We start from the raw sequence: 13776 nt of genomic DNA, 5'->3' as shown, positions 1-13776 counted from the left end.
GTCTGTAGTTGGAATTCTGATGTATTACTTTGGAGAGCATGAAGGAAGTTTCATGACAGATGATTATACTTAGGCCTTCACCAGTAAGCTATTACAAAGTATTCACCCTAATGATGGCGATAATTCATCTCTATAAGTATTTCTCTCTGTAATATACTTTGGAAGACTATTTTTTAAAACATAATTTTCCTGAATGGAAGGTCAGAACAGCTCAATATTGGCTTATTTCATAAAGTTGATGATTGAGTTTGTTGACAAGCAATCTAACATGCAATAGATTCATCGATTCATACCAATACATGAACTGTGGAATTTTCCACTGTTTAGAATTATTCATTTCTAATATGTATTTGTATAATTTGATATATAGAGACAACATTATCAACTGTTAATTATTTTATTCGTTTAACATTCAATAGCTGATTGCCTTGATTCACACAGTTCAGTAGATGTTGATTGGATTGGGCAATGTGTCCAGTAACAAAATAAGCAACAATAAAATCGTTCTCCATCTTGGATCCCACACATTCGCAACAACGTGCTATTGGTTATGATTACAAGCTTTTATTCACGACTTTTATATAAGAATAGTATTTCCTAGTAATCATCATTCGGGATGGAAGGGATCCTTGAGAGATGACCACGAAGAGAGAGAAGGATGCAGGAGAGAGAAAGAGTGAGAGAGTGAGAAGTCGATGGAATTGAAGCGATCGTGCATCACTATCAAATGCCCTAATGGCCGTATCAAAGCGCTATTATTTTGCTATTGAAAGGCCACTCGTTGCCGAGTCAATACTGATCGTACCACAAACATTATCTATTGGAGAAACGTTCCAACAAATCATCTATGATTATACGATCGATCGATTTATGTCTAATGGTCTCCATCATCTATTCCGGCCAATCAGCGAGATCGGTCGTCACGACTTGGCATTCTTCTTATAATGAACATCGTGAATACAGATTTCTTTTCGGCCAGATAGCTACGAAACATCCCAGTTTGTATCTGCTATCGAAAAATGATTACCGCTCGATGCAACGATGGAATTGCATATCATTGATATCGGAATCATCAACTAGTTCGTTGGAAATGAAATTTGTCGGACAACTTCAGATAGACAAGTAATTCATATTCATAGTATTAGAGAGCTTCATAACGGTTGTTCAGTTAGAATCTATTTGAAATTTATAGTAATAATAGTAATGAACAAGAGAACCTGTGGCAGAGATTGTAATAAGGAGTAGTTGAGAAGGAATGTGGGGGATTAGAAGAGGTAGGCTATATAAGTCAGGTTATTTTCGATCAATTCATCTATATTGCATGAAAAGTAATTCTATTAAAAAAATGTAACAAAAATTATTATTATCAAAAAATATTGTTGGTTTTCTTTCTGAAATGTCGATCAGCAGTTTTGCTAGTATTCATTCAATGATTGGCTGATGTATTTTTGTTTCATTAATTATTGTCTTCAATAATATATCATTTATGAACCGCTTTTCGACCTATCCCTCATTTTTTGGGGTTAAGTCTTAAGCCGTGTCCACACTGAACAAATGTTCAACATACACGTTCGGCAAACATGCTTGTTGTGGGGCACAGGGACAAATATTATTAAAAGTTTGGACAATCATTGTTTGTCAAACAAAAAATTACTGTTTTTCCAAACATTTTCAATGTTTGCTGTAAAACATAAAACCTGTTTCCCCCACTTACAAATATTTTGTTTGGTGACGCGTCCACACTGGCCACGGGCAAACATTGTTTGTCAAACATAATAAAATAATTCGCTCAAACTATTTCAACAAACATGTTTGTCGAACTGTTCAGTGTAGATGTGGCTTTATTCTGGGTTCTCCGAACAATGTAAAGAATGATGGTTGGCTGAGTTGGATCTCATATGTTATTTGCTGCTACAGATTCACAAACCAATATGATGCGATTTCGTGTAAAAATTGTTGCCTTCATTGATGATGCCCATCAGTTTGTGTTGTGTCACTGCACAAAGGACTCCCTGACAACATTTGATGGCTCAAAAAATGAATTGTATGCTATAACGACATAGTCACATGCTTGGAAGTAGACCTAACTCAGCACGCTATCAAATAGTGACAACGTAGCTTATTTCCCCCAGCTCTTTTATTTCGGCTGGTTCCGAAACTAGAAATTGAGCTATAGCGTGTCAAAGGGAAATCTAGCGACAACCAATGGCCAGTACCAGCGCCATTCACCACAGGAAATAACAACTACCAGTTAATTACCGGCTCACTCGATCAACTTGTGTGCGACTCCATCTTGTTTCAGAGTCATTTACTGCCACATTCACAGGTTCTATTCAGACATCAGTCATACTGAATATTCCCTGATATTGCATGGAATATGGATACGATTTACAAAATTGGAAGAATTGATAAAATAGCATTTAGAATTTGCTTAGCTAATAGTGGAATCTATGAAGAAATTTGTATGGTGGAAGATCCTATTCGAGTATTCTATTATAGGTATCATATTATTTAATCTCATATTGAACAGAATTATGGAAATTTGTAGTAGTAGCAATAATTATTTGGCTGTCCCTACCAAAATGCAGTTTTATCTTGGAGGAGAATTCAACTTTTCTAGAGTAGGCTACCTGAGACTTTTCCACTAAAATTTTCAGACTTTAGAATCGCCAAGCAAAAATGAAAGAATTTGCGGTAAAACAAGGAACTTCGTACCAGTATAATAACTTTTATGAACATGTCGCTTCAAGGGATGCTCCTAACGTCAAAGGGATGCTTCAAGGATACTCAAAGGAGCAGATGAATCACTATATGCAATATCGAGTATATCTTGAGTATTGAAATCCTGAACCTTATATTGCCATCCAGTATAGCCAATCTATTCAAGTAGCTCTTTGGAATTACATGCTGTTGTATTACTACAATTACGCCAACGCTTTCCTAGATCACCACTATAAAGCCTTACTACTCTGGTCTAGTATGGTTATTGTTTATAAATCATCTATAGATCTTTCAAACATAAATTTGACTTTGATGCCGATAATAACTTATCAGTTTCTGAGTGCTTTTTCTGTCAAAGATTGAACAAAATTATTAATGCATTTCGGGAAAATTGAGGAGCAGATTCAATTAAGTTTTGGCCGGAACCGATTTTCAAGAGGTACTGAATATTTGATCTATGTAGGCCTACGGAAAAGAGCTACTGTATATGAAGAAACTATTGAAAAATTATTTTAAATGTTAGCCAATGATCACCTGCTACAGTCTAATTTAATAAAGCTGCTGAGATTAATATCAATTTATAGGCTGTTGATAAATTTATCCAGAATAGGAAGACTCGTGATAATCGAGGAAATAGCGTTATCATGCCAATAGCACAGATTATGAAAAAATGTTCAACTTATTCCAAAAACCAATTAGTTTTTTCATTGGATCCAATAATCCACAAGATACTTAATCAAGAAGTATGAATTTTTAGTGAACCTAATCTTCTCTCACTTCTTAAGATAATATATTTAGAGTTTTCTATTCAGGTCAAGTTCGTAAATTATGTAAAAAATAAAATCACTTTACTTATATAGGCTACTTTTGTTCAAATTAATAAAAACCATATAAAAACTTTATTAAAAGTAGTACCCTTTATTAAAAAAATTAAAATATTTTAACTTTAAGGGTACTACAAGTTTTTATATTGTTTTTATTAAATTATGTCAAAAATGTTCAACGTGCTTGATTTACAATGGAAATGGAATTTAAAATGAGATTTCTACTCAATAGATTCGACTCTAGCATGAGGTATTAGAGTGTAGTAATAGTTGCTCAGCCGTAGCTGAATTTTGTTGGGAAAGATCGTCGAGTAAGATTTAATTTGATAGATGCTATAGCCAGCAATCAGATATTTGAGGTTAGTGACTGAGTAGAGTTGATATTAGTGAGGAGAGAGAGCTCATGTGCTGTGCGTGCTGTTAGATGGTGGTGGTTCCGGAAATCAGTAGTTGTGGAGGAGGGAGGGAGAGAGAGTGAGAGGACAAGCTCATGAGAGAAGCCGACCAATCAGCGGCCGAGAAGTAATGGAGTGGGCCGCCATTGGTCGGCTGGCTCCCTAATGACCCACCGACAAGGTCGTACTCATGTTGACCATAATTAGGCCTACTGTTCACTTCGGCAGGGCCTAATAGCCCACTAGAAGGGCGGGCGACCAGACGCTTCTATTACGTAGTACAGCATTCCCCTTTAATAGGATGGTCTTTTTTGTTCTTCAAAAGTAGGAAACCACGTTGAGAAAGGATTTGAGTGAGTTTGTAAGATCCAGTTGTTTGGGAGTTGTGAATCAATTCCAAAACTGATTGTTCAGCTATAATTTTAGTTTTTTTCAGAGAATCAACTGAATCAAATGTTGATTTTCTAGTTTATAGGTTTTATGTTTACTGAATCAATAAACATTTTTCTTGGAAGCCTATCCCTTTCAATTTAATTAGTTCTATAATTAATTATATTCTTGTTCAACCGATGCAACAAATGAATAATTAATCGGTATTATTATAGTAAACTAAAATTATTTAGGTGAAAAAATTTAATTTTTTTGTTGAGATACCCAAAACAATAGATATTTTGGCTTTCGGAAGAGTGTAGAATTAATATTAAACTGTGTGTATACTGAGTGTACACTTAATATTATGATCTTTTAAACTGGTCACAATCCGAAACAAGTACAGGCCCAATGCATTTATTTTTACAAAGTTTGTTTATTATGAGAAGCATTAAAAAAAACAAGCAGGCATGATCCAACTAAACAATAATTTCAAACAGGAACACATTGCTGCGATGTGAACATCACAATTATCCCAGCTATTAGACCAAGAAGAAATTTCACATTAATTTAGATCAGGCCCATACGGCAAGTAAGGCTGGATCCGGGGAGCCCGGCCTCCTAGGGGGGCCTGGCGGTCAGGTGTCAATGAAAAAATATATTTTTGTTTGTAACTGTATGAGAAATAAAAAAACTACAAATAAGTTATATAATGAGCTATTGATGAAATGACTAAAGCAGCAATACAAACGCACCCTAACTAAAATGATAATTTTTACTGGAACTTTCCCTATTTGATAGCACCTGATTCAATACTGGCCGAGTGGCCAGTATGGCCAGCTGGCTCGAATGAAACTCCAGAAGACCGGTTCAAGGTTCATATTTTCTATGTTTTAATGGACACCATCATTGGAAGTGTGACTTCTCGGTTTACAGCTGTTAAGAAAATCAATAGACTGTTTTCTGTGGATGTATCCGAAGCTCCAGATTAGCTATGTAACCAGATCAAAACATGGACTACACTGTACAAAAATGACGTGTTGAAGAAAAGCTCATTTCAGAGATGGGACATCTCAAATGCATCCAGCCAGCAAACTTTAGTGACAACCTGAAACCTTTAGAATTATTGAATGTCCTCGTTCAACAGAAGATTTCCAGCCTTTATCCCAGTGTAATGATTGCTTTGAGGATTTTCTGCACTTTGCCAATAACTGTTGCTGAGGCTGAAAAGTCATTCAGCTTGCTGGCACGTGTGTGTGAAAAATGTTCAACGATCCACCATGGCTCAAGATCGCCTTTCAAGCCTAGGGGTGCTGGCCTTAGAAAGTGAAATAGCGCGAAAGTTGGACTTCAGCAAAATCATTGATAATTTTGCTAGTTGTAAAGCAAGGAAAGTTAATTTGAAAATATATGGTTTCTGTTTCAAAGAATTAAATTGTATTCTGTCTCACTAGTATTTTTCTGTGTTTTTAATCCTTCAACATAGTTTTTTGTCATATTTTTACAACATGAAACATAAATATGTGTGTAATAAATAGACACATACTTGAATTATTATCAAATTATGCTATGTAACTCCATTATCCTAATGAAAAGAGAGAATATTTTTGTATCATAAGTAACGTTGTAAAACATTGTGCTCGCGTGTAGGCCATTTGGGGTTTCGTTTTAGTGATCAAGTACTAAATCAATTATTGTATAAATATGTTGAGGCCCGAAACGGGTCTGATCGGGGGGCCCGCTCCGGCTCTCTACGGCCCTGATTTAGATCAGTAATTTATTATTGTAGACTTTTAGTAGTGATTGATCGACCGATGCTCAGTATGCGTATCTTCTATGATGTATGTTGTATTTTTCAAATGACCTACTCTATTTCCATTCTCATGAGTGCCGGCTATTAGCATTTTCCATGCTCCATTTTCATCTCATTCTGTAGCTAAGTATTTTTTGATACAGATGGAATTTTTTGCTATTTCTTACAACATTCATTATTGAAGCAGCTAGGTGTTTATAAAAAATTCGGCTATGAAGGATGACGTCTTGAACTATTTGAATTGATCATTCAGACCACAATATACATACTAATTTTCTCCCGCTTGTCTTGAATGTGTAGAGACAATGAATGCAGTAAATGCAGCAGTTGTTGGCTTGCCCCATTTCGCAAATAGCACATAACAGGATTATGTCAGTCGCTGATCAGCAAACGGCATTTTTCACCTGATTCAGTCGTTCAGCTGCTGATCTTGTCGTTGCTGAGCGAAGAGGCTTTATAAAATCGGTCGACACGATGCTAAGCCAGAAGCCAGCCTCGATGGGAAATTGCCTCTGAGCGCGGGCGGGCGAACGCTTTTCCTTTGTTCGTGCGCTCTCATGCAATTAGCCATTTCCCTCTCTCGGACATCTCTCACTCGCTGGTTGTCTCTTGTTCAGCGCCATTTCGTCAGGTAATTGGCTAAATCCGGCGCGAAATTGGCGTCAAGTGATCGCGCACTCTTTCATCGCGCCAAATAACTTTTCATCTAGACTCTGCAGTTGGAGAGGAGGGGGTCAGCAGCCATTCACCAAACTCAGTGAAAAAACACAACAGATTAGATTGAGATGGACCAGTCGTCAGGAAATGGAATTAGAAACGTGTAGACAGCAGTCATCAGTCCCCATATCGTTGTCGGGATCGGTTACACCAGAATTCTAAAGCTACTCAATTCAGCATACTATGGCGGAGTTCACATTTTCTGTCAAAGACCCCGAGGATTATAATGAGAACGACTCATTTTAAAAATTAGGGTTTTGATCCATATGGTTTCTGTGGGGATAAATAACTCAATAGCTTTGTTTTCGATTCAATTGCTTGCAAGGTCAGTTTACTTGAGAGAATATACACGATACTATCTATCGAGGAACTTGTGATGCTGCCAAGAATAAATTCGACATTGCCAACTGAGAAGTTCTGAGAACTTCTATAATCTACCTTTTACCTAGGCTTAATAATAGTATCTATGATGATGCACTATGTGATAAAATATTCCTCAATTCAGTCGTTCCTTGATTGGATTTCATTGTTTTAGGTATGCTGTTGATGTTGATGAGTGTTGATATGTACTCATCAATTTCTTCATCCTTTCCAGAACAAGCAGGGTGAAGGTGTTTGAGTCCACAGTGCAATAATAGCGGATGCACTGAAGTAAAACGCCCATAGTGTATGAAGGCTCTTAGAGTATGCATCCACCTTTCATTCCAGTAAACGATTTTCTACTCAATTATCGAGTGCACTTACTTTAAGCGTGAGTGCACAACAGCAGCAGCAGCATCAGCTCCAACCTAGCTTCTCGGTGGGGTGCTTAGTTGTCGCCCGATATTAATTAAGACTGTAGCAAAGGCGCCGATAAATTGCCGTTAAACGACGACGCTAATAGTGTAAGATACGGCGGGTTGGGCGACATCTAGTGGCAGCCAGTTTGCGGGCTTTTACACGTTTAGAACGACAATATCTAGTGGGCCGTTCACAGTTATTGCGGGGCGCTCAGTCGCTTATTCGCAGCACGGAGCGTACAGGCTGCTTTCATGGTGGAAACTAATTAAACTAGTGTTCGTTGGCTGGGTCTGGTAGCGGGCGAGGGAAGTTTTGGTGGGGGATGAGGGTGGAAAGTAGTTATGAAATTAACGACAACATCGGTGGCTGCTTTTCGCATGGAGAACGACCCGCCTTTTAGGCTCAACGCTTTCCCCTCATGAATATTTTTAGGGTCGACAGTGAGAGCCTCTTCTTCTGACCCTCTCCTGAAAGCAGCTCTTTTACAAAAATCACCTCCCTCTCCTCTCCACAGTCCCCGTCCAAACTTTATCCGTTGTTGTTAAAAATATTAAAAGTGCGAAAAACGACTCTAAGCAGACGCCGAGGCGTGACGCACCACGCTCGCCGAATTAAAAACACGATGAAAAATTGAATCAACTTTTTGCCTCTTCTCTCTGCCTCGGCCTTCATTTTTCTTTGACGTCATGTATAATAAGGATTTCGCCATCAGCCTGAAAGTTTTATCAGTATTATTAGCATTTTTTTTATCCTTCGCTCTGCACATTTTCCAGGAAAAGCCAAGCAGGGAGGCGTGCTACTCTACGCTTCTGCTCCATCACTCTGAGCGATACGATTAATTCTGGCTCTCATTTCACGCCATTCTCTTCTCACTAGATAGCTGCGTTGTAGCTATCTAAACGCATAGCCAATCTTTCAAACTCAATGTTATAATAAAAACATCATCTTCAGTGTAAGACCTAATAATAGAAAGAATTTATAAAAGTTTGCAGATAGGGGTTTTCAATATCAAATCGAATCTATTAGAATTTTTAATAACTTGAGATTCTATCTCTGTATACCGTTGATATTTCCAGTGGATTCTTGTAACTGATATTTAATTCCATTATCAACATTAATAAATCTTGTTTTTTTAACACAAGGTACAGTTTTTACAAGTATTCGTGAAAGGGTTTTATGTCGGGGAGTAAACATGGGATCAGTGCATAATTCAACATGTGAAAAATAGGAGAACGAACTCATAGCTTCTTTAACAAGACTCGACAATATTAGAAATTAAAGATTATAGATCTATTATAATGTCCATACTGTTGTATCAGGTTACAGAAAATAGAGAAGAACTTCTATTTTCTCATCTACAACATCTTTAACCAGGGACAAATTATCTGATTAGCAATTATTGTGATGATACAAAACAAAAATTGGAACTCATGCTTTCATTCTGACATCTGTTTGAGAACAGTGAAATCCATTATAACAGCAGTCACAATCATCGTACACCTATACAAAATATTTATAGACCTTGTTTCTGTAGAATTGAATGAATGAAAAAAAATATTATACGTTGCTCGTTGGATTGTTCCGTGTCTATGAATAAGAAAATGCTCTCTTTCAATAATAAATTATCGTCATTGTTCTGTTGCCTGGAAACTTTCGCGGAAGATGTATGAAGTAGCAGAGAGCGGAAAGGTGAGGAGAAGATTTACCGCTTGCAAAGAGTGAGCAAGATGGCGAAGAGTGAGGGTGGAAACGAGAGTGACGGCGAGCTTTCAAGTTGCTGCAAAGAATGGCCAGAAAAAGTGCGGTAGTTGCTTAAAGTTCTCCCGAGAGAATGGTCTACATACAACGACGATGTGCTCAGCAAGAGTGGCATGCAAAAGTAGATGAAGCAATCTCGAAAATTAAAACGAGGGCTGGGAATGGAGGGGCGACAAGAGGCCTCCCTCAGTCGAACTTCTGTCCAATATCGGAGATTAATAAGCCAGTCTCCGTCTATAGCTGCCTCCTTTGCTTCACTTGCAAAGCCACAGAACATCCCTCGACTTACAACATCACACGATGGCTTCCAAGGTGGGATTCACTCCATACATTCAGCATTGATTCTACGGGCAGCATTGATGTTGTAACCATAAGAAATGCTGACATTTCAGTAAAGCAGCTCGCGTGACTACAACGCCCCTCGCGGCCAACTGGTTACTCACATTAAGTCGGGGCACTACAAACTGCCTCCCTAGCTTTGTCGATTCGTGTCTACATCATTGATGCTTATTGAACGCCACTGTCTTCCTTCATCATCCCTTTTTCATAGTTACCAATTCACTTAATAGATTACAAGTCTATTGCTTCCCCTATTATTGGTATTGTTGATTTTTCATCGTTCATTTGTCCAGTCATTTTACTTTGTACATAGCTTCATGCGGTCAGGAATGCGGTCTATTTTCAAAGCAGGGAGTGGAAGCGGGATAATCTCAAATCAATCAATTTCCTATGGAAATGGAAGACTTTATTCGGTGTTATGTGAATTTTGTAAGAAGCCTGATTCGGGATATCAATAACACTAACACTGACACACACACATGTATGTCACTGACACATACTATAATTATACACATTTCTGCTCACCTCTGCTCGCTCATGTCTGCATGCATACGTTTGATTTTTTCTCCGTCTGTCTGTTGCTGTGTGCTTTCTTTCGCCTCAATAATATGATGAAGTTGGATTTTTTTAGCGGCGCTTCATCTCGCCGAGCTCGTAAGAATGACGACGAACGTAAAAGTGGATGGCTACTATGCCTCCGCTCCGCTCGCATCGCTCCAATTTCATAATATGTCAATCGTTGTACATTCGGCAAGCGACTTGGCGAAACTCTCGGAAAACGAGGCATGTCAGATATTAACGATCTATTGCTTGTCAAACATTAAAAACTTCTCCAATGAGCGGTTAGTTCGCTCCAGTTTAAATTAGAAGCATAGATTTATTCTGAACTAGAATTACTCATTGTAATTACAGTGGTGGTTCCAGATTTATCATGTGTGGTTGCTCTTCGTTTCAACTGCTATGCTCATTTGAGACTCATTTAAAGTAAATAAATAGATAAATGTTTATTTCCCAAAAAACTAAAACTGCAACATCAATTACAGAAAATATTAGATAAATTAAAATTACATACAACAGTTAGTTACAAAAAATTCTTATATTGTGTCCTCTACATTTTAGTTTTTTCTGTGTGGAAATTAACCTACTCCACTATGGCGTACCATGTTCTAGAGTGGGTTTTGTTTGTGCGGATTATTAATTAGTTAGTGTTAATTATATAGAATGGTTTCTTGAATTCAGACTTCAGATATAAAAAGTACTGAAGAATATAATTTATGAACTCCAGATACTGTCGATTCTTACAAACTTATTCTAGAACTACTTGAGAGTCTCAACCTCTTCCCTCTCATTCTCCTCCTACTAGTCGGTTTCTAACCAATGTTAGAGCTACTTGAGAGTCTCAACCGTATATTCTCTTCAAGATTCATCAGTAACGTACGAGTATTGAGTTACATGATGGAATGGGAAGACTTCCATGGAAACATGAACGTTGCTAGAGCACTAATAGAGGACTTCGTGACAGTCAAACTCCCTCGAAGGAATGTGAAAAGAAATGGCTGCCGGTCCAGCCCTCTCGATGTTGTTAGTAGCTGCAGCTACATGCAGTACACGAAATGAGATTGTAATAAGCATGCATTGCTCGTCATCAGCCTTCGAGCCCTCTCCATCTCCACCTATTTCAACTCTAAACTCCACCTGCAGCCTCCACTCACATTGAAGTCAGCCGTTCATGGCGGACATCCTAACCTATTATTACCTGGACCTGGACATCCATTGCTTCCGATGATTCAGAATAGTACGGACTAAGTGAAGGTCGGCCGGGAAACTAATTTTCTCCATAACAGAAAAAACTCCAGCGATCAATCAGAGGCCTTCATTCCTAATCGATTAATGACTAGATAACTACCAGTTGAGGCCTGTATGTGGTTCTAAATTGAGTATCGAACTTAAGTTTTGTAGATTAGAAGGATAAGAAATATTTAAATGTACATTCATATACAAAACCTCAAGGTCATTTCACACCGCCGTAGCGTAGCTTGAAATACGTATTTTGGATGTCGTAACCGTATGTTTATCTACGCTACGCCAGTTTGAAATGGACAGATTGATTTTGACTTTGGGAGTTCAGTCGGCTAAGTGCCGGTTGCACAAAAGCCGGTTAAATTTTAACCATGATTAAATTCACGAGAATCAATCAGGGAAGGCCTTTTTATAAGACGGCTTCTCTGATTGGTTCTCGTGGAATTAATCACGATTGAATTTTAACCTGCTTTTTTCCAACCGGCACTAAGTCTTTCAAAAGACGTATTTCATGTTACGCTCCGGTGGTGTGATATGTTCATTATTATGCTTAGGCCTATGTAAGTAAATAATCATGGTTTCCAATGGACAATCGAAACAATGTGTAGAAGCCTAAGAATAATGAGTAATGAATAAATAATGAGGCTAGGATTGATAGAAAATCAGTATCCTTATATCATAGCAAAATAGGGTGGAGAATTCGAAAATATCCTGAGTTGAATAATAATCGTATTCCCTCCATTTATTATGAATAATAGTAGCCTACATTCTTGACTATTGAATGAGTGATGGAGAGCTTTTGATGACGTGAGAGTTGACACAAAACATCATCAATTTATTTATTATTTATTTATCCATCATTTACAATCAACATGAGGACAAAAAACAGACTACAGTCCAAAACTTCTTTTCATCCCAATTTCAAAAAATAAATTGTCCAAATAAAGGTTTTGTGCGACTTTCCAATTCTTCACAATTTAAGAAATTATATTATATGTCAGGTCTTATTGTAACTAACTAGGTCATAGCATGAACAGCATATTATTGATAAAACGGCAGAAATTAATTATAACAGTCTCAAACATAATAAAATTTGTATAAGAATATTAATTTATTAATGATTCATTCAACTGCACCACATGGTAATTAAATCTCTTTGGCAAGCCCAAGCCAATCATAGTGCATAGAAATAGCACCAAAAAGGTGATCGTTTGAAAGCAACACATGTTAATCTACTATCAGACAACAAACCTGCCTTATCATATACGCTAGCACATGTACATTGTATGAGAGGAACTATGTCTAGAAGATTAAGCAGTTTTAAGAATTACATAAATTGAGTTATTATTGTAATTAAAGGATTTATATTCTACTGCCTGCCACTGACGTCACGTCCACGTCACAATCGTTCTACCAATGGCAAATTTTCATGCAAATTATTACATTGAGATTCTCAGAAGAAAGGTCTAGCCAAGAAGCTGAGAGAAAAGACAGCACTTCCCTTTTGAAATCCTCACCGTTCAGATCTCTTTATAGTTACCAAGACCTATTTGTAAAATTTTCGTTCGATTTTATATGTTTTATTTGTGAGCCAATATTTTAGGCCAATCTATTTGTTATTTGTAAATTTGTATTCATCAATCGATAAATTTAAAAGTTTAAAGTAAATTATCCCTTAATTAATTCGGTGAAGGAGATATTTAAATTAAAATTCCACACGTGCTGAAACCGAAGCCTGGATTGCTGCCAATCAAACGATTTTTGATCTAAAGAAGAAAACCACGACCGCCAAGGAATTTCACGTGAGTTATAAGTTTAAAAAGGGGCCCCAATCTACGCTTCGAAAATATTTCAGTGCAGAAACATAAATTTTTCTTCGTTAAATTATTGGCCACGCCGACAAGCGCTTTTAGTTATTAAGAGCCTAGAATTTATTCAATATTTAATTTATACGAACTTGTAGTTGATTAGCTATCCTCCGCTGCCAGAACCACGACCCCGAGCATTTTAAAAATATTTTTTATAATTCATTTTTTCACTATTTTTTCAAAACTGTTAAACTTTTATCAATTGTAAAATTCTGTCGAATCACGCATGGTATCATGCCAGTACAAGAACATTTTTAACTCTTTTGTCAATGCTAAATTATTATCAATCTGTAAATCAAATTCTGAATCTGCACTGTATGATCATATATTTTATTATAATATATTCCAGTTTTGTTAATTCGTTTTCTGAGTTCGATTATTTCATAAGCCTG

At 37.1% G+C, this 13776-nt stretch overlaps 1 protein-coding gene across 1 annotated transcript in view; it reads right to left on the bottom strand.

Moving 5' to 3' along the window:
* The window catches only part of LOC111044712 (T-cell leukemia homeobox protein 3-like), a 72429-nt gene that overhangs the window by 16577 nt on the left and 42076 nt on the right, over positions 1-13776 (bottom strand). The window lies entirely within an intron of this gene.

The sequence above is a fragment of the Nilaparvata lugens genome, chromosome 1 (assembly GCF_014356525.2).
Source record: "Nilaparvata lugens isolate BPH chromosome 1, ASM1435652v1, whole genome shotgun sequence".
In the NCBI taxonomy this organism is placed as follows: domain Eukaryota; kingdom Metazoa; phylum Arthropoda; class Insecta; order Hemiptera; family Delphacidae; genus Nilaparvata; species Nilaparvata lugens.
This window is presented reverse-complemented; position numbering and strand designations above follow the sequence as displayed.